The sequence below is a fragment of the Moschus berezovskii genome, chromosome 2 (genome assembly GCF_049115385.1).
Source record: "Moschus berezovskii isolate FMDL1 chromosome 2, NW_MosBer_1.0, whole genome shotgun sequence".
Lineage (NCBI taxonomy): Eukaryota > Metazoa > Chordata > Mammalia > Artiodactyla > Moschidae > Moschus > Moschus berezovskii.
The window spans coordinates 42,037,898-42,060,796 of record NC_142461.1 but is presented as its reverse complement, the minus strand read 5'-3'; the positions used below and the strand labels follow the sequence as shown (position 1 = coordinate 42,060,796).

Genomic DNA, 22,899 nt, shown 5'->3' with positions numbered 1-22,899 from the left:
GGAACCTGGCGGGCTACAGTCCATGGGGTCGCAAGAGTTGGACACAACTTAGTGACTAAAACCACCAACCTAAAATTATCCTTTTAAATAAGATCAGCAAATTATCTAAAGTGTTTTCAAAGTGATAGCTTATCATACTGCTCAAAATGGACCATAATCCTCAACTTCTTGACGTACTGAGGTGGAACATTGGAGATAAAATCAGTAAGTACAAGTGTCTTAATACAGAGGTATACTGTCAGACACGATTTATGATATTTATTTATTTAGATTTATGATATTTAGACATCCTGAAAAATATGATTTATGGTGGGGCTTTATTTCAGGTTTTCTCTGCTTGTCATTGTCTTTTGTGTATTTTACAATCATGAAAGTTACAGGCAACTTTTCATAATGCAAATAATCTCCTCCAGAGAAATACAAATGAATTGTGTCTAGTGAAAAGCAATCGATTATTGTCCTATAAATATTGACCAATTTTGCAACTGTTTATAAATCCATTTCAACAGTCCTGATGGTCTATACTATACATGTGTGAGACTTTGAATTCTCCTTTTAACCATTTAACTGATTGTATCATTAATGAGTTAAGTGAAAGCCTTTGAAACAGGTTAACTTTATATTTGTATGTGAGTCATGATTTACCTGTTTTTTTTTTTTTAAAAAAATCAGGTCTTTTAATAGGTCTTTATTCCAACAGTATTAGTCTAACCTTGGGAGGACAAATGAAAGTAGGAAGAGGGAGGTAGGGATATGGTAAGGTGTTTTAAAAAGTGTCTATAAAGTTTCTTTCTGGCCGTGAATTTCCAAAATCTAAATTTACCTTCCACTCCTAGGGTCATGACACCACTAAACATTAGGACAGGGGGACACATTTAGAGGAAGGAAACATTAGGACTCATTTAGAGGAAGGGGTGAGGTGGGGTCGAGGGCTTGGTTGAAGTCCAATACCAGGCAAGAAGGAAAGGGCTGAAGGAGAGAAAATCCTGATACCACACAAGTTTGTAGTGCTGAAGCAAATTCTTCCTAAAGTTAGGGATCTCAGACTCTTTTCCCTTCACCCTTCATTCCTATCTGCTCTCTTTAAGAACGGTATGTTAAAGCCAGGCCCTTGATATGACTGTTGGAAGCTTAGCACAATTGTTTTACATAGCCAGGACATTAACACAGCATTCAAATATGTACAGCTTTCGTTTTATCTCTCTTGCTTTCTCTTTTTTTTGCAGTCAGACTGAGGCCTCTTAATCCCTTCAGGCACTACTCAGAGAAAGGGAACCAGGCCAATGTTCTAGCCGCTCCCAAACTTCAAAATAATTGGCTAGACATGGCACTTTGCCTGGTCAGCGCTGCAGCAGAACACAGGACGCCTTCCTCATCCTGAGGATATACCATTTGCCTCACCAAAGCAGGATGAAGAGAAGTCCCAGTAGCCACCCAAGAAATTTCAGTTCTGTGAGATCAGCCCAGAGACCTGCCTGCCCTAGCTATTCCCTGAGATAACTAACCCATGAGGGTGTTCATGTAGAGCTGACTCTTACTTCTGCATCCCCTTCTCCAGTCTTCCCTGCCTGTCTTCTTTCTGGCTTGTTACCGCGGGTAAACTACCTTCTTCCCTACCAGTCCCTCCTCACCATGTGCTTTGATGTAATCCAGAAACAATCAGAATCCTTTCTGGGCCACATTTTATGGTGGGTAGGAATGAAAGCCCTGGAGTCAGGCAGACCTCCTGGAGGTGCCACCTTGGAGGCAGGAGATAGATGGTCTCCAGGCTAGGCATTTACAGCTAGCCTACATTTTACAATTCTGAGCAAGGAGGCAAGTGGGCTCTGGGCTAGATATTTACTTCCATCTTGGAATGCAAATAACAGCTGGACTTTGCCTCCTATGGACACTTTAAGATAATGGTTATGGCAGGGACAGAGAGGCTAAACCCTGTTGGAATAAAAGATCAAGAGGTCACGTATTTCCCATTCTTGGGCCAAGGGAGTCACTGCACATGTGTAGAAAGTCTCCTTAGGGGTCACAAAGGAGGTGGCACCATCCAGCATAGGTGATGCCAAGGTCCCTCCATAGGCCCCTGGGCTGGAATCCATCTTGGAAAAAAGTTGCACATGCATATTGGGGAGGGTCCTAGGACAGATAGGGGGTAGGAGAAGACAGATAATTGGCCAAACATAAACAAAGACCCAGAACTGCCCTCCGTAAATGATTTAACCACCTCTTCACTGCACTGCTCCTCTTCAGCCAGGATGCTCAAGTGCTTTCTCTGCTGGTGTGTCTCTGCCTTGCTTCTGTCTTAATGAAACCATTTCCCTGTCCTCTCCCACTGGGTGTACTGTATTTCCAAAAATAAACTCTGTACCTGTTTCTACGGTTTTTGCCTCCTTGAGAAATGCACTTTTCAGTGGGGGCAAGGGCCAGGGGAATTTTGCTTCTAGCCTCTAGCCCCTGGTGACCTAGCGGCTGGGATTCCTGATTTTCATCCCAGGTCCAATTCCTGGGCAGAGAACTGAGATCAGGATTCTCGGTACCACCCACTGCTATCTGTCTCTCACCTGTGTGGCCTTGGGAAGTCAGTCAAAAGCTCTCAGCAGCAATTTCTTCATCTGTAAAAATAGGGATAATATAAAAATAATCTCTATTGTATCAGGGAGTTGTGAGGAGGAAACTTGGCAATGGAGTGAAGCTCATTGTCGGACACATAACCATCTTTTACTTCTGTCTCCAGTCTTCTCTCTGTTAATAGTGTACTTCTATTTCCTATTTTGTTATTTGTAGGTACTACTTCACATTTCCCCCCTCAATCCAACGTAGATACTGATGAGGTTCTACTGCTAGCCCAAAATAATGGCACCTTGGCATATGCAATAATTTAAGCTGAAGGAGTATGAGAAACAAAAGGTGCAAGAAGATTTCTGACCCTCCCCTGAGTCAGGACATGAGATCCTCAAGTGAAAGGTGCGCCCTCCTTATGCCCTAAGGAAAGGAACATCTTTATCTCCAAAGAAGGAAGGATGCTGAGTGGAATCTGAATGAACAGCCTTGCTAAGTTTCCCCCAATTTACCACTCACATTCATTTGTCCTATCACATTTCTCGATGACTCTTCACTTTTCATCAAACCTAGTATGAATAAAAACACTCAAACTTAACTATTTCCTCAGGTCTTCATTTTCTTATGAAGGCTCTTATGTTATGTGAAACTTATATTTAAAAATCTGAATGCTTTCCTCCTATTAACCTGCAGTTTTTATAGGTGCTCCAGCCAAGAATCTAGAAGAAGAGGAAGAAAGATGTTTTTCTTTTTTCCTCCTCTACATCAGCAAATCAGGAACAGTGGTCAGATGTACCATATTTTTTTATTACAAACATCTGCTTCTGCTTCCTTGACTATGCTAAAGCCTTTGATTGTGAGGATCACAACAAACTGTGGAAAATTATTAAAGAGATGGGAATACCAGGCCACCTGACCTGCCCCCCTGAGAAATCTGTATGCAGGCCAAGAAGCAACAGTTAGAGCCAGACGTGGAACAACAGACTGGTTCCAAATTGGGAAAGGAGTACATCAAGGCTGTATACTGTCACCCTGCTTATCTAACTTATACGCAGAGTACATCATGTGAAATGCCAGACTGGATGAAGCACAAGCTGGAATCAAGATTGCCGGAAGAAATATCAATAACCTCAAATACGCAGATGACACCACCCTTATGGCAGACAGTGAAGAGGAACTAAAGAGCCTCTTGATGAAAGTGAAAGAGAGTGAAAAAGCTGGCTTACAGCTCAACATTCGAAAAACAAAGGTCATGGCATCCGGACCCATCACTTCATGGCAAATAAATGGGGAAACAATGGAAACAGCGACAGACTTTATTTTGGTGGGGCACTCCAAAATCACTGCTGATGGTGACTGTAGCCATGAACTTAAAAGATGCTTGATCCTTGGAAGAAAAGCTATGACCAAACTAGACAGCATATTAAAAAGAAGAGTGTCTCTTTGCCAACAAAGGTCCGTCTAGTCAAAGCTATGGTTTTTCCAGTGGTCATGTATGGATGTGAGAGTTGGGCCATAAAGCTGAGCACTGAAGAATTGATGCTTTCAAACTGTGGTGCTGGAGAAGACTCTTGAGAGTCCCTTGGACTACAGGGAAATCAAACCAGTCAGTCTTAAAGGAAGTCAGTCCTGAATATTCATTGGAAGGACTGATGTTGAAGCTGAAGCTCCAATATTTTGGACACCTTATAAGAAGAACTGACTTATTGGAAAAGACCCTGATGCTGGGAAAGTTTAAAGGCAGGAGGAGAAGGGGACGACAGAGGATGAGATGGTTGGATGGCATCACTGACTCGATGGACATGAGTTTGAGCAAGCTCTGGGAGTTGGTGATGGACAGGGAAGGCTGGTGTGCTGCAGCAAAGAGGTCCATGGGGTCACAAAGAGTCAGACATGACTGAACCACTGAACTGAACTGAACTAAATTTTAGTTTCTTCATCTGTGATCTGAGGAGGAACACCATCAGCAAACCACTCTAGGGTTGTTGTAAGAATTACACAAGATAATGTATATAAGTGCCTAGCACAGTGCCTGGATCATAGTAAGAGCTCAGGAAATATGCAATATCATTTTTATATCTTACTTTATTAATGCTTTTTTTTATTAGGGTGTACTATGAAATAATTCATATAACTAACATATGGTTTTGTTGAAAGGTAGCAAATGTTTGGGCTTCCAGCTAGTTTAATGATCACTGGTTCTAATCAGAGAGCTCATTTGATATTATTTGTAATTAGTTTAGATAACATTCTGGATTTGTGCTTCATCCTGAAAGAAAACATTAGTTGAAAGATACCATGGGAGCAACAAAATAATGGTTTCCTGCTGGGACAGTAAAGCTACATTACACTCAGTCCTTCCTTTCCAAAGGGGAACGTTTTGATCCTGTGATAACACTCTATTTAAAGGAGTTTATTTATTTTATGTCAAATGACTTTGTAGATTGAGTTCATTTCTTGTGATAAAGATGGGAATGAAGTAAACTGGGCTTCTTGCTGAAATCTCTGTGACTTGCTATGATCCAACTGGCCAGAAAATACATCAATTGTCCAACTAAGCAAAAATTTAAAAAGCCCCATAAAAAACAAAAAAAATTGCGCTTTTCCAAAGAAATCCTGTTTGGGCGCTCTCTTAAGTTTGATGAATGAGTTATCTACTGACTGCTTGAGAAAAGTGTAAAAAGGAAGAAGTTGTCTTTTTAGAAAATTATTGAAGTGTACTCAGTACAAATTCCATTTGACAAGATTTGAAAATAGACCTAGTTTTTAATAAATCAAGCTTTTATTTAATTAAGACTGAAATAAATGAGTGTGAATATTCTTATAAATAATCTAATAGAAAGTTAAAATGAAGAGATACTTTTCACAATCATCTCCTCCACCCCCTCCTGTGTTCTGGGGGATAGAATACATTTGTAAGGAGATATGAAAATACACTTTTAAATAGTGTTTGGTAGATCCCTCCTAAGAGATAAACAGTGTTAGGCGTGTACCGAATGAAGTTCCTCCTTCCCTATTCAATCTCTTAGAAATCAAAAAGCAAACCAAGGAGAAATGCCTCCTTATACCATCCCAGAGCAAGGCACCTCTCCCAAACAAGGAAGTATTTAGTCATTTTACTATCTTCAAAGTTTTCCATCTTCTTGGTTGTTCAGTGTAAAAAACTGAATTAAATATACATTTTGTGTCTGAGTGCATTGATAATGATAGAATTACCCTAGAGGTGAATGGTCTTATTTTGAATAGTTAATGAAATGAAAGCCCATATGGGGCAGAATGACAATCAAAAGAAGAGTCACATTTAGTATTATCTATACATTTGAGTCGGAGAAGGCAATGGCAAGCCACTCCAGTACTCTTGCCTAGAAAATCTCATGTATGGGGTTGCTACTATTCGGACACGACTGAGCGACTTCACTTTCACGCATTGGAGAAGGAAATGGCAACCCACTCCAGTGTTCTTGCCTGGAGAATCCCAGGGATGGCGGAGCCTGGTGGGCTGCCATCTATGGGGTCGCACAGAGTCGGACACAACTGAAGTGACTTAGCAGCAGCATACATTTGAGTGATACAATAAACAATTTCTATAGACTTAGTATTTCCCATAAAGTAACCAAACAGTTGATTTGACTCAACTCATTTCCTAAACTTGCTGGTGGTTTGGAATTAAGGAGAAGATCATCAGTTCTTCTAAAGGGTAAGCTATGTTTTTAGATATTACTTTCCTAAGTGAATTCTTTCCTGATCTCCACAAGTCTATCCCCCAACCTAAATCAGGATCCCTGCTCTACACTCTTCCTTTAGAATTTTTGTATATTTGAATGTTTATTTGATGAATCTCTCTCCTCCACCAGACTTGTTTCACTTCCCTTCATACTCCCAAATACTTCCTTAATACTCCCTTTGCTCCCCAGGTGGCGCCAGTAGTAAAGAATCTGCCTGCCGATCCAGGACACACAAGAGACGCGAGTTCAATCCCAGGGTCAGGAAGATCCCCCGGAGTAGGAAAATGGCAACCCACCCTAGTATTCTTGCCTGAAAAATTCCATGGACAGAGGATCCTGGAGGGCTACAAAGAGTCGAACATAACTGAGCACACATGCACAAATATTTATTGGCTGGCAGTAAAACCATTCAGTGGGGTTTTTAAAAAATATTTACTTACTTGGCTGCATTGGGTCTTATCTGCAGCACTTGGGATCTTTCGTTGCAGTTTGTGGGCTCAGTAGTTGTGCCACACTGGTTTAACTGCCCTGCGGCATGTGGAATCTTAGTTTCCCAATTAAGGATGGAACCCACACCCCATGCATTGCGAGGTGGATTCTTAACCACTGGACCGCCAAGGTGGTCCCATATTTGGTGGGTTTTGAGAAAAGGCATCCACGGTCATGGGCATCTTGGCAACAACTAATTATTTATATTTGCCTGAAAGGCAAAGGTGAGTTTGAGAAGGAGATTTCCGCTCTTAATTGCATCAAATCCATTAGTTCTTGTTCTGATGTCCTCTTTCTTATTAAAGGTGTTAAAAGAATGATGAATCTCACTTCTTAGAGATGTTTTAAATCTGTCCGGCCACTTAATTAGATCAGGATTTTTGAATGAAAACAAGTTCCACTTACAGGGAAAGATGATGAGATTTTTCTCTAAACTATTATCAGGAGCAAATTACATCCAATAATGAATGGCTTATAATTAAGAACAGTTTACCTAATTACATTCAAAAGGAAGCAAACGAAGCATATGACATTATAAGACACCATTTACCATATCACAGTAATACAGTAACATCTCCTGAGCACTTGTTACGTGTACTACAACACTAAGCAACTGCATTTTCACGTTTCATTCTGACAACAACCTTGTGAGGTACTATTATTATCTCTATAAGGCTAAGGGAGGTTAGGCAATTAGCAAAAGTGGTGAAGCCCAGACAAGACTTCTGGGTCTGACTTCAGGGACTTCCTTCTTAATCCTTGTACTCATGCTCTCTGTAGTAACCATCTGCTTGTGTTTATCTCCTTTGCTAAATGTTGAAAGTCTCAAGGGCAAGTGATAAAGATAAAGCTTTACTCGTTTGTGTATCTCAAATACAGAACAGAGAGTGCAGGACACATAGTAGGTACTCAATAAAATTTTAGTGAATGAAGAAGGAAATGCTTTCTCCATCCTCAAAACTATAGTATGTTGAGTAGTTTTAGTGTTAGACATTGTTAACTATATGTGTGAATAAAATACACAAATCAAATATTTATGCAATAAATAATATAGATATATCTTTCTATTTTATTAAATTAATAATCCATATTTTATGTTGAAGCATATGACATTGCCATTTTATTAGGTCAAAAGTCGTCAAGGACAAATAACAGCACTTTTAAATGGTACAACCTCATTAAAAAAATTCCATATCAACTCTTTGGTTACACAATAAGCGGAATGCTCCATTACCACATGTTTTCCACTGAAATAGAGGTTTATCATTAACTGCCGAAGAGAAAGATTTATGAAAATTAAGGATGTCCTATCTATAAGCACTTTCTACTAGGTCTAATGATCTAATTTCACATACAAATTATATTTCATGTCCTTAGGTCCTAATGAAAATTCACCCAGCACATATTATTAGACTTGTCTTGGATTCTCTCTTTTCTGAGCTGCCAGGTTGCACAGTCCTTGCCAAAGTCCTTTTTCATAAAGCCCTCTCCTTTTAGTATTAACTCTGCCTTTATCCCAAACCCTGATGCACCCCCTGCTGCTGCTGCTAAGTCGCTTCAGTCGTGTCCAACTCTGTGCGACCCCATAGATGGCAGCCCACCAGGCTCCCCCGTCCCTGGGATTCTCCAGGCAAGAACACTGGAGTGGGTTGCCATTTCCTTCTCCAATGCATGAAAGTGAAAAGTGAAAGTGAAGTGGCTCAGTCGTGTCCGAATCTTCGTGACCCCATGGACTGCAGCCTGCCAGGCTCCTCCATCCATGGGATTTTCCAGGCAAGAGTACTGGAGTGGGGTGCCACTGCCTTCTCCGAAGCACCCCCTAGTGTTTCTCAAACACTTCAGTAATTACTCTGTTTATGATGATTTTTTGTTAAATGTTGGAGTCTGTTACATGCAACTGTATAAAGCATTTAAAAATGGAGGAACTGTACTGAAGGGGGTCAGAATATGCCACCCTCAAATATGCCACTTTGGCATAAAGATTATTCCGAGTTAAAGTTATGTGAGAAACAGTTGGTACAAGAAGGATACTATGATCCTTCTTTGTCCCCAAAGCAGGAAATAACCCTCCTATGTGAAAGGTACCCTCCCTATATCAGAAGGGTAGAAAGCATCTTTATCACCAGAAACAGGGAATTTGGAGCCAAGAAGACTGTAGAAACAAAACTTGCTATTTCTTCACTAATTCACTACTCCAAATCCAAACTTCTTTGTCCTATCGATTCTTCACAAATTTATTCTGTCTAAAAGGTATACAAGCTGCCTGCCTTGGTTAATGCTTTGAATTTCATATGTGGACTCCCGTACACATGAAATTAAAATAATCAGTTTTATTTAATTATTATACCAGCCAAACATCTTTGAAAGTAAGAAGGGAAGTTTTCTACCACTCTAACACCCAAATGATTTGGTTATTATACTAAATGATGGCCTGGGTGACCATGGACAGTTCTTAAATTTAACTTTTTTTTTTGTTTCTTGCATAAGAAGAAATACCAAAGTAGAACTTCAGAGAGTAACCCCTGAGGCCTTTTAAAGGACACAGGATTAGCTTTGCTTCTTCATGATTCCTGAGAGAAAATTATGACCTCTTTTTATTTAACTCTTTATATGTTAAGCTTCATTAAATAAATTACTTTCTTGAATGTTGTCATCTAGTAGTTGCATTCTTGCCAGCAATACCAGTAAAGTCTCTCTTTTTTGGTGTTCTAAAAAAGTCCTCCTAAACCAGCAAGGGGTCTGAATTCTTTTTCTACTCTACTTCCGTCTTCAATTTAAACACTTACCTCAGTGAGTGAGGGTCGCTCAGTCATGTCTGACTCTTTGCAACCCCATGGACTATACAGTCCATGGAATTCTCCAGGCCAGAATAATGGAGTGGGTAGCCTTTCCCTTCACCAGGGGATCTTCCTGACCCAGGAATTGAACCAGGGTCTCCTGCATTGTAGGCGGATTCTTTACCAGCTGAGCTACCAGGGAAGCCCAGGCTGAAGGAAGGACTGCATAATTCCTAGCAAAAAGCTTGTGCCTGATTCATGTTTACTTTTTTTCTACTGACACTATTTTCTTTAACAATGAAGAGCATTTTTCATCTTATTTGAATATTATGGAATAATCAGAACATACTATGATAATTGAAGAATATGAAAACATAGAATCTGAATAAAAAATTTGTTTCACCAAATATTTATTAGGTATCCACTGTATGTGCAAGGACCCCATTATATATATCACATTGAACGATGACTTAATAAGCAGAGGTTGGAAAAAGGGTAAGAGGTGAGACTGGAGGGCTCGAAGGAACCTAGCCCATCAGGTTTATTTAAGACTAAAAGAAACTGAGTTCCAGGAAGTTTGCTCAGCCTCAAGTTACAAACAAGTTAGAGACAGAGCTGGGATTAAAGTCTGGGATGACAGACAATTTCAAAATACCAAGTTTAACAATGTTATGCAGCCATAGATTTGGGGAATGTTTAGAAATTGTCAAATTTAAGAGGATGCTGTGTTATTTATCTGCATTTAGCTAGTTTTGCTTTTTTTCTATCTTTAAAATTTTTATACTATCAGTTTTTATTGTGGTCTTGGCTTTTACTACCTTCATTAGAAGATTTGTGAGGCAGCAGGAATGGGGGAAGGAAGGATTGGGAGTTTGCGATTAGTAGATGCAAACTATTACACACAGGACGAATAAACACAAGGTCTTACTTGTTCTATAGCACGGGGAACTGTATTCAATATGCTGTGATAAAACATGGTGGAAAAGAGTATGAAAAAGTATATATATATATGTATAACTGAGTCACTGTGCTATACAGCAGATATTAAACACAATGTTGGTAGTCAATTATACTTCAATACATTTTTAAGAAGACGTCTCCTGAGGCAGAAACCTTTCCTCAAGTTAATGTCACCAAAGAAACTGGATAAATTAGAATGGAAGAGCCTCCACCAGATTGAAGGGTTTAACTTTCAGATCTTCAGGTTAAAGACCTGAGGAAAAAAATAGATGGGAATTTTCAATGTTATAAAGTTTTAAAATTATACAAATAATGGACTATTAGAGACAAAGTTTGAGGAAAGAGAAAGGATGTATCATCTGAGGGGGTCCAGCCTGTGCCACTGTGGCATAAAAATTATCTTGAGCAGAAGGCATGTGAAGTCCCAAAAGAACTCAGCTGTCACAACCCCCCTCCCCAGGAGCAGCAAGGAAAGGTTGACTCTTAACCTCCACGGACGAGAAGTCTCCACAACAGATCCAAACAGACAATGTCACACAAACTATCCTGTTGCCCATCTATTCTCCTAAAGGCCCATTTTTGTTTCTCAAAAGTCATCTGTTTTCCCATAAGTGCCCTTTCTCCACCTCCTCCTTCCTTATTTAGATATTTAAGAAGTCACCTGTATTCCTGTAAGTATCCTTCTTTCTCTTCCCTTCCCTTTAAGATGGTGTTGCTGCTGCTGCTGCATCACTTCAGTCATGTCCGACTCTGTGCGACCCCAGAGATGGCAGCCAACCAGACTCTGCCATCCCTGGGATTCTCCAGGCTAAAACACTGGAGTAGGTTGCCATTTCCTTCTCCAATGCATGAAAGTGAAAAGTGAAAGTGAAGTCACTCAGTCCTGTCCAACTCTTAGCAACCCCATGGATTGCAGCCCACCAGGCTCCTCTGTCCATGGGATTTTCCAGGCAAGAGTACTGGAGTGGGGTGCCACTGCCTTCTCCATTAAGATGGTGTCCCAGCCCCCAATTCCAGTCATCCCTTTGAGTGACATTTTTCTGTGAAGTCCATCATCTGTCATTTATTAGTTTAATTCATAAGCCTTCAGAAACTGAATTTAAGAGGGTAGAGGAAAAGTTTTTCTTCCCTGATAAATCATCAGTTCACCATTAGCTTAACACAGTTGTTTTCAATTTTGTGTATTTTTCTTCAGTTTTCTCATCTCCATTTACTTTTTACATAATTACAGTCATTGTCAGTATTATAATACGAGCACTCATCCACGATGCAACATATTCCTTCAAATTATTATTGCCTAATGATTTAAATATTTCACTGAAATAATATATAAGAAGCTTAACTAGCTTTATTTTCTTAATGATTGGAGTATAACTGCTTTACAATGTTGTGTTCAGTTCAGTTCAGTCCCTCAGTCATGTCCGACTCTTTGCAACCCCATGAATCACAGCACGCCAGGCCTCCCTGTCCATCACCAACTCCCGGAGTTCACTCAAACTCATGTCCATCGAGTCGGTGATGCCATCCAGCCATCTCATTCTCTGTCGTCCCCTTCTCCTCCCGCCCCCAATCCTTCCCAGCATCAGAGTCTTTTCCAGTGAGTCAACTCGTCGCATGAGGTGTTAGTTTCTGCTGAATAACATGAATCAGCTATATATATATATATACACACACACATATAATCCCCTCCCTCCCACCCACCTCTTAAGCAGATTTCTACTGCTGGATATTTAGATTGCTTTTAATTTTTAGAATTGTAAACAATTCAGAAAAAAAGGTCTTTGAGCACAAGACTTTTCTTATTTCAGAATTACTTCTGTGAGTTAGCTTCAACTGCTGTAGCCTTTGAGAGGGGAAGTGAAGTGAAGTGAAGTGAAAGTTGCTCAGTCATGTCTGACTCTCTGTGACCCGATGGACTGTGTATAGTCAATGGGATTCTCTAGGCCAGAATACTGGAGTGGGGAGCCTTTCCCTTCTCCAGGAGATCTTCCCAACCCAGGGATCGAACCCGGGTCTCCCGCATTGCAGGCAGATTCTTTACCAGCTGAGCCACCAGGGAAGCCCTTGAGAGGGGAATGTTGGGTTAAATAACTGTCTCTCAGGGAGATGACAGTTAGTGGTAAAGTAACACAGAAAAGGTATGACATTCTTTATAAACTAAAGAACTTAAATTTTAGGTAAAATCATAAATAATATCTGTGAAAAAACTTTAAAATCATTCAGTGTCTGGAAGAAATGCAAACATGATGAGTATTATACAAAAAGAGGAATTACTTGAACTAGGTAATTTGAGATGTCCGTTGCCTTTTTCACAAAACAAAACATACTAGTGGATTAATTTAGCAACAAGTTGGTGGAAGCTTGGGCAAATGAGTTTGTTTGAAGGAAGAATGGCCAACTTAAGAGAGTAACTGATAGTGAAAGTTCTACTATCAAATTTTCATTTAGTTTTCATTTGGGGGAAAAGAAAAAACTATTGACAAAGAGCAATTGCTGCGCAGTTATCTGACTCCCCAGGGTTAGCCCAATCTTTTCTCCTACATACCTTCCCTTCAGTGAGCCATTCGTCCTGCATTAGATGAGCCCAGATACCAATTCCTCTAACAGGCAATTGATAATGAGATTTCAAAAACGCAGCAGCAACAAAGAAATGTTTGTATTGAAGAACCACAAGCTATTCATCTCAAAAAGGAGAAAACCAAGCCACATTACAACTCAATTTAGAACTTTTTTCCTGCCATGTAATCAAAAGAGGGCAAAATCAGTTTTCAACTCAGAACACCATTTCCTCCTACTCGATTTCACTACAGTGAGCTTCCCACTAATGATGTTAGTCATTTCTGAGTCATAACCGCAATTATGAGCTGTGATTTTCTAGGTAAAAGCTGATGAAATGACTGAAAGTTCTTCATTGTGCCTTCCCAATCCCCCCATCCCACCCCAGCAACCTTGTCCTGTTCTCAGTGTTTCAGATTTAATCAGAGCTGTTGCAAACCCAGTTATATACTCTTCCTAAACACTTTTGACAGGACCAAAAATATGAATTTTCACAGAGAGCTTTTCATAAGCTATCAGGAGTCCTCTTCCTTTTTTGCCAGCTGGTAGTTAGTCCAAATACTGCTTTGTAAATAAATCATCTGCAGTCATCCTCATCAGGTCAGCTGCAAACGTGTCAGTGTGAGGAAAACAAGAAAGTACTTACCAGTTAATTTTCTGTGAGGAGAGAAGCTTTTGTGATGTCTGGGTGTAACTTCCCTGTTCCAGAATGAAATGGAGGGTGGTTTTCAGAACAGCTACGTTGGAGACTTTCCCCAGCCTCCTCATTCGGCTTTTATCTGGCTTTTGAAATGACACTGTAGAGGAGAATGATGTAGGGTTTTGCTTGAATGTGGTTTTTCCCTTCCTCCTCTACCCTCCATAAAAATTCATCATGTATTCCAGGAGAAAAGTAAGCAGTGAATACACTGCACAGATTAATTCTTCTGCTCAGCATGGACATGTATGTATCAGAGGTTTGTTCTCTGAAAGGAGATCATTGCTGTTGGCTGCAGCGCCTCAGGCTGGAAACCAGCGATGGGGGAGGCACCAATCCCTCTTTTGTTTGGATGGGCTTTTGCTTACGAAAAGTCAATTTAAAGTTCATTCCAGCGTTGGCATGAAAAGAACCATAGAATCTCTAAGCAGAGCTCTTCAAATGGACCCAGGGTTCATTAGGAAAGAGATTTTTATTTCCTGGGTTTCAGTGGGAGAAATCAGAATCACACAATAGTTCAGTATGAATTAATATTTTAGTTTTTATTTCTTTACTGAGGTGGGTTGAGAGAGAATTTTCCAGGCTTTGGGGAAATTAAAGATCCGATTCTTATCTCTCATTTCATCTGTGATGAGGGCAGATGAGGGCATGTCTGTGTACCTGAAGCAGGACTCAGAGAATGAGAAGTGTGGAGGCTGATACTTCACACTAGGAAGCCAGCCTTGATGCAATTAGCTTGTCCATCTGTAGAGCTAACTCAGTTTTCTAAAGGTCAAACATCAGCTTGTCCATGAGAACATTACTAGGTCTTAAAACGTTAGCCAAGCTAATTGAACACTGTGAGGTGTGAGAGGCCAGAAAACAATTTGTATCTGATTGCTTTGAGTTCTGAGGGCTTAGCAGAATGGGTCACCCTGAAAAGTGCCTTGTTGAAGACTAAGGATTATTTCGAGACTTTTAAGGAACTTCAAGCTGAGGAAAACCTCCGAAAACTGAGTAGAAGTTACCCATTTGTAAGGGAAATTTACATTAGAAAGAGGGCCGGTATCAGTAAGACAGTGATTCCTCCTTTTCATTTGAGACTTAACTTCTGGACCCAGCCTGTTTTCAGCAGTTCATGAATTGCCTTCCCCGAACTCTAAGCCCTAGACTCCATCCTCTTCCTTAGTTCAGGATGGAATATTATCTTCAGTCTTCTTTTAAATGGGGTTTCTGTATGCACATAATTTAAAAATTCCCCCTGTTAATCCGTCTTTTATTTGCAGTGGTGGATTTAGCCAAGTATAATGAAAGGTTGAAGGAAAATTATTTTCTCTCCTCTACAAGATGAAGTCCAGAAAAATCAAAAACAATAATCCTCTATTGGCGGGGGGGGTTGGTGAGAGTGGGTCGGGCGCAGACTGGGATAACACTGGGGGATGGAGTGGGTATAATTTCTCAAACTACAAATGTCCCTCAGCCTCCTAGGGACGTATTCTCTCCCATGTTTGCCCCCAGTCCTTGATTCCACAGAAATATCACTACTAATAATCTTGGCAGATTACTTGTCAATGTGATCTGAGTTGCTGAAGGAGGTGATACCTGATGGAGGTGATATCACTCACTAATTCCTACCCCTTGGCATCAGCTATATTCGTATTTACTGAGTTATATGTTGTCTTCTATAATCACACAAAAGCATAATTTCATCCATAAGAGATACTTTTTTAGAATAAGCTTTTTCAGGAAGTTTTGGTTACTTTACATGGCTTTAGATTTATTTTCTAGTAGTGGAGTGTGAAGCATCAGGTAGCAAAAAAGACAAAAGAAATGACATTTCACAAGCATTTACTGTGCTCCAAGCACAGTAATCACACTGAAACCCAGGAAAGGATCAGCCTTTTTAGTTTTCTGTTTTAGTTACACCTAAAACAACAAACTTGTGACAGATGCTTACTTAGCTTTGAAATTGGTCCCCCCAAATCAAGGATAGTAAATAAAATCTCTCTCCTAATCAGCCCTATACTCTATGCTCTGTGTCTGAAGAGCTCCGCTTCAAAGTCCTAAGGCTTGCCTTATACTTATCTTTTATTCAAAAGTAGTTTAAACTGAGGTGGTCAGGCATACTAGACATTAACTTACCTGCATTGGTTAAGCTGATGAGTCAGGTCACTGGGGATCTTTTAAGAGAGCCTCTTCTGTGAGTTGCAAAGTTGGAGTTCAATCCTAGGCATTCTGATTCCAAATGCCAAGCTCTTAACGTAACTGGGAAGGGTTAATTTTTGACTCCCTGTGGGAGACTTTAACCCTGTTTTTGCTTTTCTGTTATTATAATCACACATAATGGCCTGCCTCAGAGAGCCCTGCCCCCTCTGCCTGACCCTTAAATTAAAGTGCCTTTGTTTAGCTCACAGGGAGATAATCTGACCCGGCCCACCAATGAATCTCTATAAGGAAAAGAAACTAACATATCCCCCTGCCTGAGGCTTGTCACTCTAGGAGATAATTTGCAAGACTCAAATGGTCTTTTCACTTTGTTTCCTGACCTCCCCCCATCTCTGATCCATAAAGGAACCTGGCATCCAGGCCCCAACAAGATGGTTATTTTGAGACATTAGTCAGCCATTTTCTCAGTCAGCCTCAACACTTCTTCCCTCAGATTTATTGGCCTCTGGTGTAGTGAGAAGAGCGAGCTTGGACTCAGCAACATTAAGACACTTAGCTCTATGAAAAGAGATGTTTCCAGAATCAAGTGACTAGGAGGAAGGGGCAGGAATAACTTATGCCAAATAAAAGACTTTCAGGACAGTTACAGCATTTTCTAAATCAGTGCAAGTTCTCTGAAGCCTGCTGTGGTCAGGGTTTCAAGGGATCTTTCTAGAGGGGTGGGTGTGTATAAGCAGGTCTAAAGGGCCAACTGGGCTCAGAGGGAAGATACACTGTGCCTCTATCATACTATTTTTGGGATCATTCTTTTAAAATAATCTTTCTCCACTGATACCTGAAATTTCATTCTTAGAAAATCAGTCTTTTGAAGAGAGTACATTTTAAAAGAGGAACTTTGTATTAAGTGAGGTTCTAGTGGTTAGAATGGACTGGGTGCTTTTAGGATGACTGTCCCTTCTCCTTACTCCAACCTCTCCATAAAAAAATTGGGATCAGTAACTTGGTCTCCGCAGAGGATGAGATGGTTGGATGGCATCACCAACTCAATGGACATAAGTTTGAGTAGACTCCAGGAGTTATTGATGGACAGGGAGGCCTGGTGTGCTGCAGTCCACGGGGTCGCAAAGAGTCAGACATGACTGAGGGACTAAAATGAACTGAACTTGGTCTCCCATATCTTGAGATGATCAAGAATATCTCTATTCTTTTCCTTTCTGGTGTGATGATAAAATAGCAAATTTACCTCAAACACCTAAATACTCTGATGGTAGAAATTTCATAACTAGACATTTGGGAGAACACAACAGGTCACATTGGTTTTTGTTCCTGAACATTTCTAATATTTTTGTTGTTGCTTGTAAAAACAAAAAAAAAAAAATTGGCTCAGAACATAACCACTGGAAAAGAGACAATATGATACAGATGGACATTTTCTTTTAAAAGAAACTGATCTGAGAAAAAGGCAAAAACCTCACTTCTTTTGAGTTTTTTTCCTCTTGTCATACAGAGAGATGACTATCTCTTTGTGTAAATGCCCTTCTTAGGCCTGTTTCTTCAGGGTAGGCAGAGTCAGAGATTATACCTGGGGGCCTTTATTGGGTTAACAGTGAGCTTTTCCTTGGGACTTAAGTGGTAGACTCAGTGTCTTGAGGAGGTCACAGCGAGGAGTCATGCCCACCTGGCCATATAGGGCCGCTTCCATGCACTTAAACCAGACAATTCTTAATAGCCACAGAAGACAAAGCCAGCTTCAAATTCTTGCTTTAAATTTTGTGTGGCCCCTGCAGGAACCCATCCTGAGGATACTTAGTAAATCCGTCAAAGGAATTAACACATAGCTTTTAAATTAAGATACACAAAGCTCTAATTACCTGTGGAAATGAGGGGGACAACTTCTATTGTTATCTTTTACTTGGAAAAAACCTCTTTTAATATTCCAAATGCCAGATCAAATGAAATCTACATACTGAGACTTAGAATGCTGTTCTTAAGTACCTATCTCAGAGGCTCAGGGTCTGAAACCTTTGGAGGGCCAAGCAAACACTCACCCCTCAGAAGGTTCCCATGCAGTGCAGCGGCAAGGAGTCGGTCCGGCCAAGGCTTCCAGGATCCGTGATCTGAATCTTTGGGGTAAATAATTTCTCTGGGAGAACTGGCCGCAGCTACCCAGAGTCTTGGAAGAAATATTTCTTCTTTTTGTAACCAAGGGAGGTAAATAATCTTTTAACTCATTGCCCTATGAAGAAAAAAAGTAGTTGCCAGTAGTTAAATAAATCTGGTGTATATCACTTGGTTCACAGGCATCTGGGTGACACCATCCTTGGCCCTGACTCAAGAGAAAGGAGGGCTCTGGGAGTTCAGGCCACTCCCAACGATTTATTGTAATTATGCTTCTTTTCTCCTTAAACTGCAGATTATGGATGTGATGTAAGTGTAGCTGGATTTTTCTAAAATGTCACATTTGGGGAAAGGAAAGGATCAGAAAATAAATTGTATTTTCTCAACTTCTGTAACTGATTAAATCACTACTTGCATTTTTATTAGTAATTTTGTAGCCTACAGGCGAACTGCAGCTGCGGACCTATTTTGCTTGCGTCGCGGTGTTTTTCTAGAGTTTGAATTAATTTCCATCATTTAAAAATCAGGGGATATTACAAAGATGTCAGATTGTCAGCTCCTCATGAAAAAAAATTGCCAGAGCTAGGTAACTATGGGCCTGTGTCCCACAAGGATACAGTTGAGGAAGGCTGAATAGGAGCTGCTCCTAGTGTCACCTGCCACTTGCAGCCGGGCATTTCTATTCATTTTGATACCTTTCTTCCCTGCCTTCTCACTCACTGACAATGTTCATGTGGACCTTCTAGGAGTTTGGGCTTGCAACCATCATGTTCTTTTCCAATTCTTTTCCTGTTGAGTTTCTTCAATTTAGGACAATTGCATACACGAAAGATAAGTCATTGGGCAATCGTTTTTATTGCATAAGGAATTTTAGGTTTGGTCATTTAAAAAATATGAATCCCCAAAGCTTCCCTCATAAAACCAGACTCCTTTATAAAATATGATTAAATCAATGAAACCAGCTTTAACTAGCTTAACTAGTGGTAGGTGCAAAGGAAGAGGAGTGGGAGCAACCTGCCCTATGTAGGCAATAATGGAGTGCTGTCTTTAGGGAATTCCAACCCAACAATAAAACCAACTAAAGCCCTTCTACTTTTTGTGATCACTGTGTGCCAGAAATTCTAAACAGGTGATGAAACACTCCCCACCTTAAAAAATCTTTAAGTTCTAGAAAATTGCTGAGATTACATTAGTGGAACCACTGACAGAAATTGTCTGCCCTGGCCAGGAACAAGAGTAATGACTTGCATGAGTTACCTTACAACAGGAACTCCTGGTAAGGAACGCAGAACTTACAAGTAACCACCAACCAGAAGAATTTGGCAAAGGTCAGAAGGAGAGAGAGGAGGCCAGTCCATATGTCCTACCAACCCCAGAATCCTTCTTGTTGGAATCCATCTTGACTGAGCAATGCACAAGCCACCAAGAAGCACCCTGAGTCAGAATGACTGGCCAGAGACAACCCGGAAACTAACCCCCACCACCATGAAATCCAAGACTGCAAGCCAGGTGACAGAGCAGTTCTCCTGGGTGTCCTTACCCTGCTGCCCTCTGCCCAGGCACCCCTTCCCATTAAAGTCTCTTGCTTCGTCAGCATGTGTACCTCCTTGGACAATTCATTCGAGAGCTAGACAAGAGCCCACTCTTGGGCTCTGCAATGCATCCTCTTTCCAGCAACAATTATTCTGAGTTTTAATTACATATACATATTTTTTATTACATACACATTGCCTTATTTTTTTAATAGGCGATATGCTTTATATGAAAGCTACTTACCGTCTAGTCAAGGCTATGGTTTTTCCCGTGGTCATGTATGGATGTGAGAGTTGGACTGGGAAGAAAGCTGAGCGCCGAAGAATTGATGCTTTTGAACTGTGGTGTTGGAGAAGACTCTTGAGAGTCCCTTGGACTGCAAGGAGATCCAACCAGTCCATTCTAAGGGAGATCAGTCCTGGGTGTTCATTGGAAGGACTGATGCTAAAGCTGAAACTGCAATACTTTGGCCACCTCATGCGACGAGTTGACTCACTGGAAAAGACTCTGATGCTGGGAAAGGTTGGGGGCGGGAGGAGAAGGGGACAACAGAGAATGAGATGGCTGGATGGCATCACCGACTCTGTGGACATGAGTTTGAGTGAACTCTGGGAGTTGGTGATGGACAGGGAGGCCTGGCGTGCTGTGATTCATGGGGTCGCGGAGAGTCGGACACGACTGAGTGACTGAACGGAACTGAACTTATTCTTATTTTAATTTCTGCTACTTATTCTTTAATAGAGAGTGTGTTTATATATATGTGCTTATATATCATGAAACGGGGATGAACAAAGGCTGTCTATTTCAAATTCTTTATTCCATGAAACCACTTGGAATTTTTAGTTATATTTAAAATGTACATTGGTAAAACCAAGGGGGAACTGCAAGCTATGCTATTTTTTGTTTTCGGCAAATGTAAATTTTAGTCCAGAGATAATTTTCTTTTTATACTGAATTTGAATACTTTTTTAAAAATTGAAAATCATTCAAGAAAATTGTTTGTTTTAAAATGACTGATTTGGGCTTCCCTAGTGGCTCCTGCCAGGGCAGGAGACATTAGTACGATCCCTGGTCTGGGAAGAACCCACATGCTGAGGGACAACTAAGCCCATGGGCCATGACTCCCAAGCCCATGTGCTGCAAATACTGAAGCCATTGTACTCTAGGGACCCATGCCCCGCAATAAGAGAATCCACTGCGATGAGAAGCCTAAGAACCGCAACCAGGGAAGAGACCCACTCTCCGCAACTACAGAAAGCCTGCGCACAGCAATGAATGCAAACACAGCCAAAACGAACTAACTAAATAAATCTTCAAAAAAAAAAAAAAAAAGACTGATTGAAGAAGTAAGAGCATGGACAGCAGTGATGTGACTGAATAGTTGCCTAGGACTTCCCTGATGGTCAAGTGGTTACGAATCTGCCTCGCAATGCAGGGGACACCTGTTGGAGGATTCCTGGAGGGACAGCTTAGCCTGTGTGCCACAACTACTGAGCCCACGTGCCCTAGAGCCCGGGCTTTGAGACAAGCCACCGCAATAAGAACCCAGAACACTGCAACAAAGAGTAGCTCCCACAGGCCGTAACTAAAGAAAGTACTTGTGCAGCAACAAAGACCCAGCACAGCCAAAAAGGAAATAGATAAATAAACTTATTAAGAAAAAAGTTGCCTAAATTGTATTTTCAGCAGACATATCAGTTTTAGTAAAATTAAGCTATTAATTGTTGATGTAGGGCAGGGAAAGAATCTTTCACCCCATCCATCAAAAGAGGTCCCTCTAACAAAAGACAGATTAGCAACAAAAACATACAAATTTACATAACTTTAGTTTTACATGACTTGAGAGACTTCATAAGAAAATGAAGGCCTGAGGAAGCAGTTGAACTTGAGTATTTTATGCTTGGTTTGATGAACAGCCCAGTCTTGAAAAAATTAGATGGGACAGAAAGAGTATGAACTAAGTGCAGTAAATTGGGGGAAACGGCAAGCCCCATCTGTTCAGATTCCTCTGGCGTCTTAGAGATGAGAATGCTCCTTTCATCAGTATAGGAAGGGGACCACGCACATGATGGTTTAATGCCTCAGGAGCAGCTCAGAAGGACAACCTGTTTCTTAAATTCCTTCAGCTCAAAATATTCAATATGGCAAGGTGCCACACTTTGGGGTGATGTATCCTGAGCCCTGTCACTGGACAATTATTTGCAGAAAATATTACATTGGGGGTTCCCTGATAGCTCAGTTGGTAAAGAATCCACCTGCAATGCAGGAGACCCCAGTTCAATACCTATGTCAGGAGGATCCTTGGAGATGGGATAGGCTACCTACTCCAGTATTCTTGGGCTTCCCTTGTGGCTCAGCTGGTAAAGAATCTGCCTGCAGTGTGGGACACCTGGGTTTAATCCCTGGGTTGGGAAGATCCCCTGGGGAAGGGAAAGGCTGCCCCACTCCAGTATTCTGGTCTGGAGAATTCCATGACTGTATAGTCTATGGGGTTGCAAAGAGACAGGACTGAGCAACTTTCATTATTACATCAGACTGTAAACAAAGGATCTACAGTCAAATTGTTAGATATAAAAACTGTTGAATAAGCAGTTCAATTTTTCTCCTTTGTGTTATAACTATGTATTTATTCTCACTTTGTTCCCTGGCATAATTATATAGCCAAAGTTGAGTAAATAAAAATTCTCACTACCTAGATTTCTTTTTGTTTCATTTCATGATATTGCTGGAAATTATTTGGTCATATTGAGGGGTGTATGTATGTGTTAGTTGCTCACTCATGTATGACTCTTTGTGACCCTATGGACTGTAGCCTGCCAGGTTCCTCTGTTTATGTAATTCACCAGGCAAGAATACTGGAGTGGGTTGACATTCCCTGCTCCAGGGGATCTTCCCGACCTGGAGATCAAACCCACGTCGCATGTGTCCTGCATTGTCAGGCAGGTTCTTTACCACTAGTGGTACCTGGGAAAGTGAAGTGAAAGGGAAAGTCACTCAGCCGTGTCCGACTCTTTGTGACCCCATGGACTATACAGTCATGGAATGCTCCAGGCCAGAATACTGGAGTGGGGTAGCCTTTCCCTTCTCCAGGGGATCTTTCCAAACCAGGGATCAAACCCAGGTCTCCCACACTGCAGGCAGATTCTTTACCAGCTGAGCCACAAGGGAAGCCCAAGAATACTGGAATGGGTAGCCTATCCCTTCTCCAGGGGATCTTCCCGACCCAGGGGTCTCTTGCACTGCAGGCAGATTCTTTACCAATTGAGCTTTCAGGGAAGTTCCTTTTTAAAACTTGTTAAAGACTAAGTTAAATAAAAATCATCTTGGCTGTGTAAGGATAAACAAG

General features: G+C 40.9%; 1 protein-coding gene across 3 annotated transcripts in view; it reads right to left on the bottom strand.

The window, feature by feature from the left end:
* The window catches only part of CMKLR2 (chemerin chemokine-like receptor 2), a 52,240-nt gene extending 34,054 nt beyond the window's left edge, over positions 1-18,186 (bottom strand). For all 3 annotated transcript variants that reach the window (XM_055398381.2, XM_055398378.2, XM_055398389.2), the window contains exons 1-2: positions 17,951-18,186; positions 13,707-13,857 (exon numbers count right to left, since the gene is read on the bottom strand). The gene's annotated coding sequence lies outside the window, so the exon portion shown is untranslated. The remainder of the gene's footprint in view (positions 1-13,706; positions 13,858-17,950) is intronic.
* Between the last annotated feature and the right edge of the window lie 4,713 nt (positions 18,187-22,899).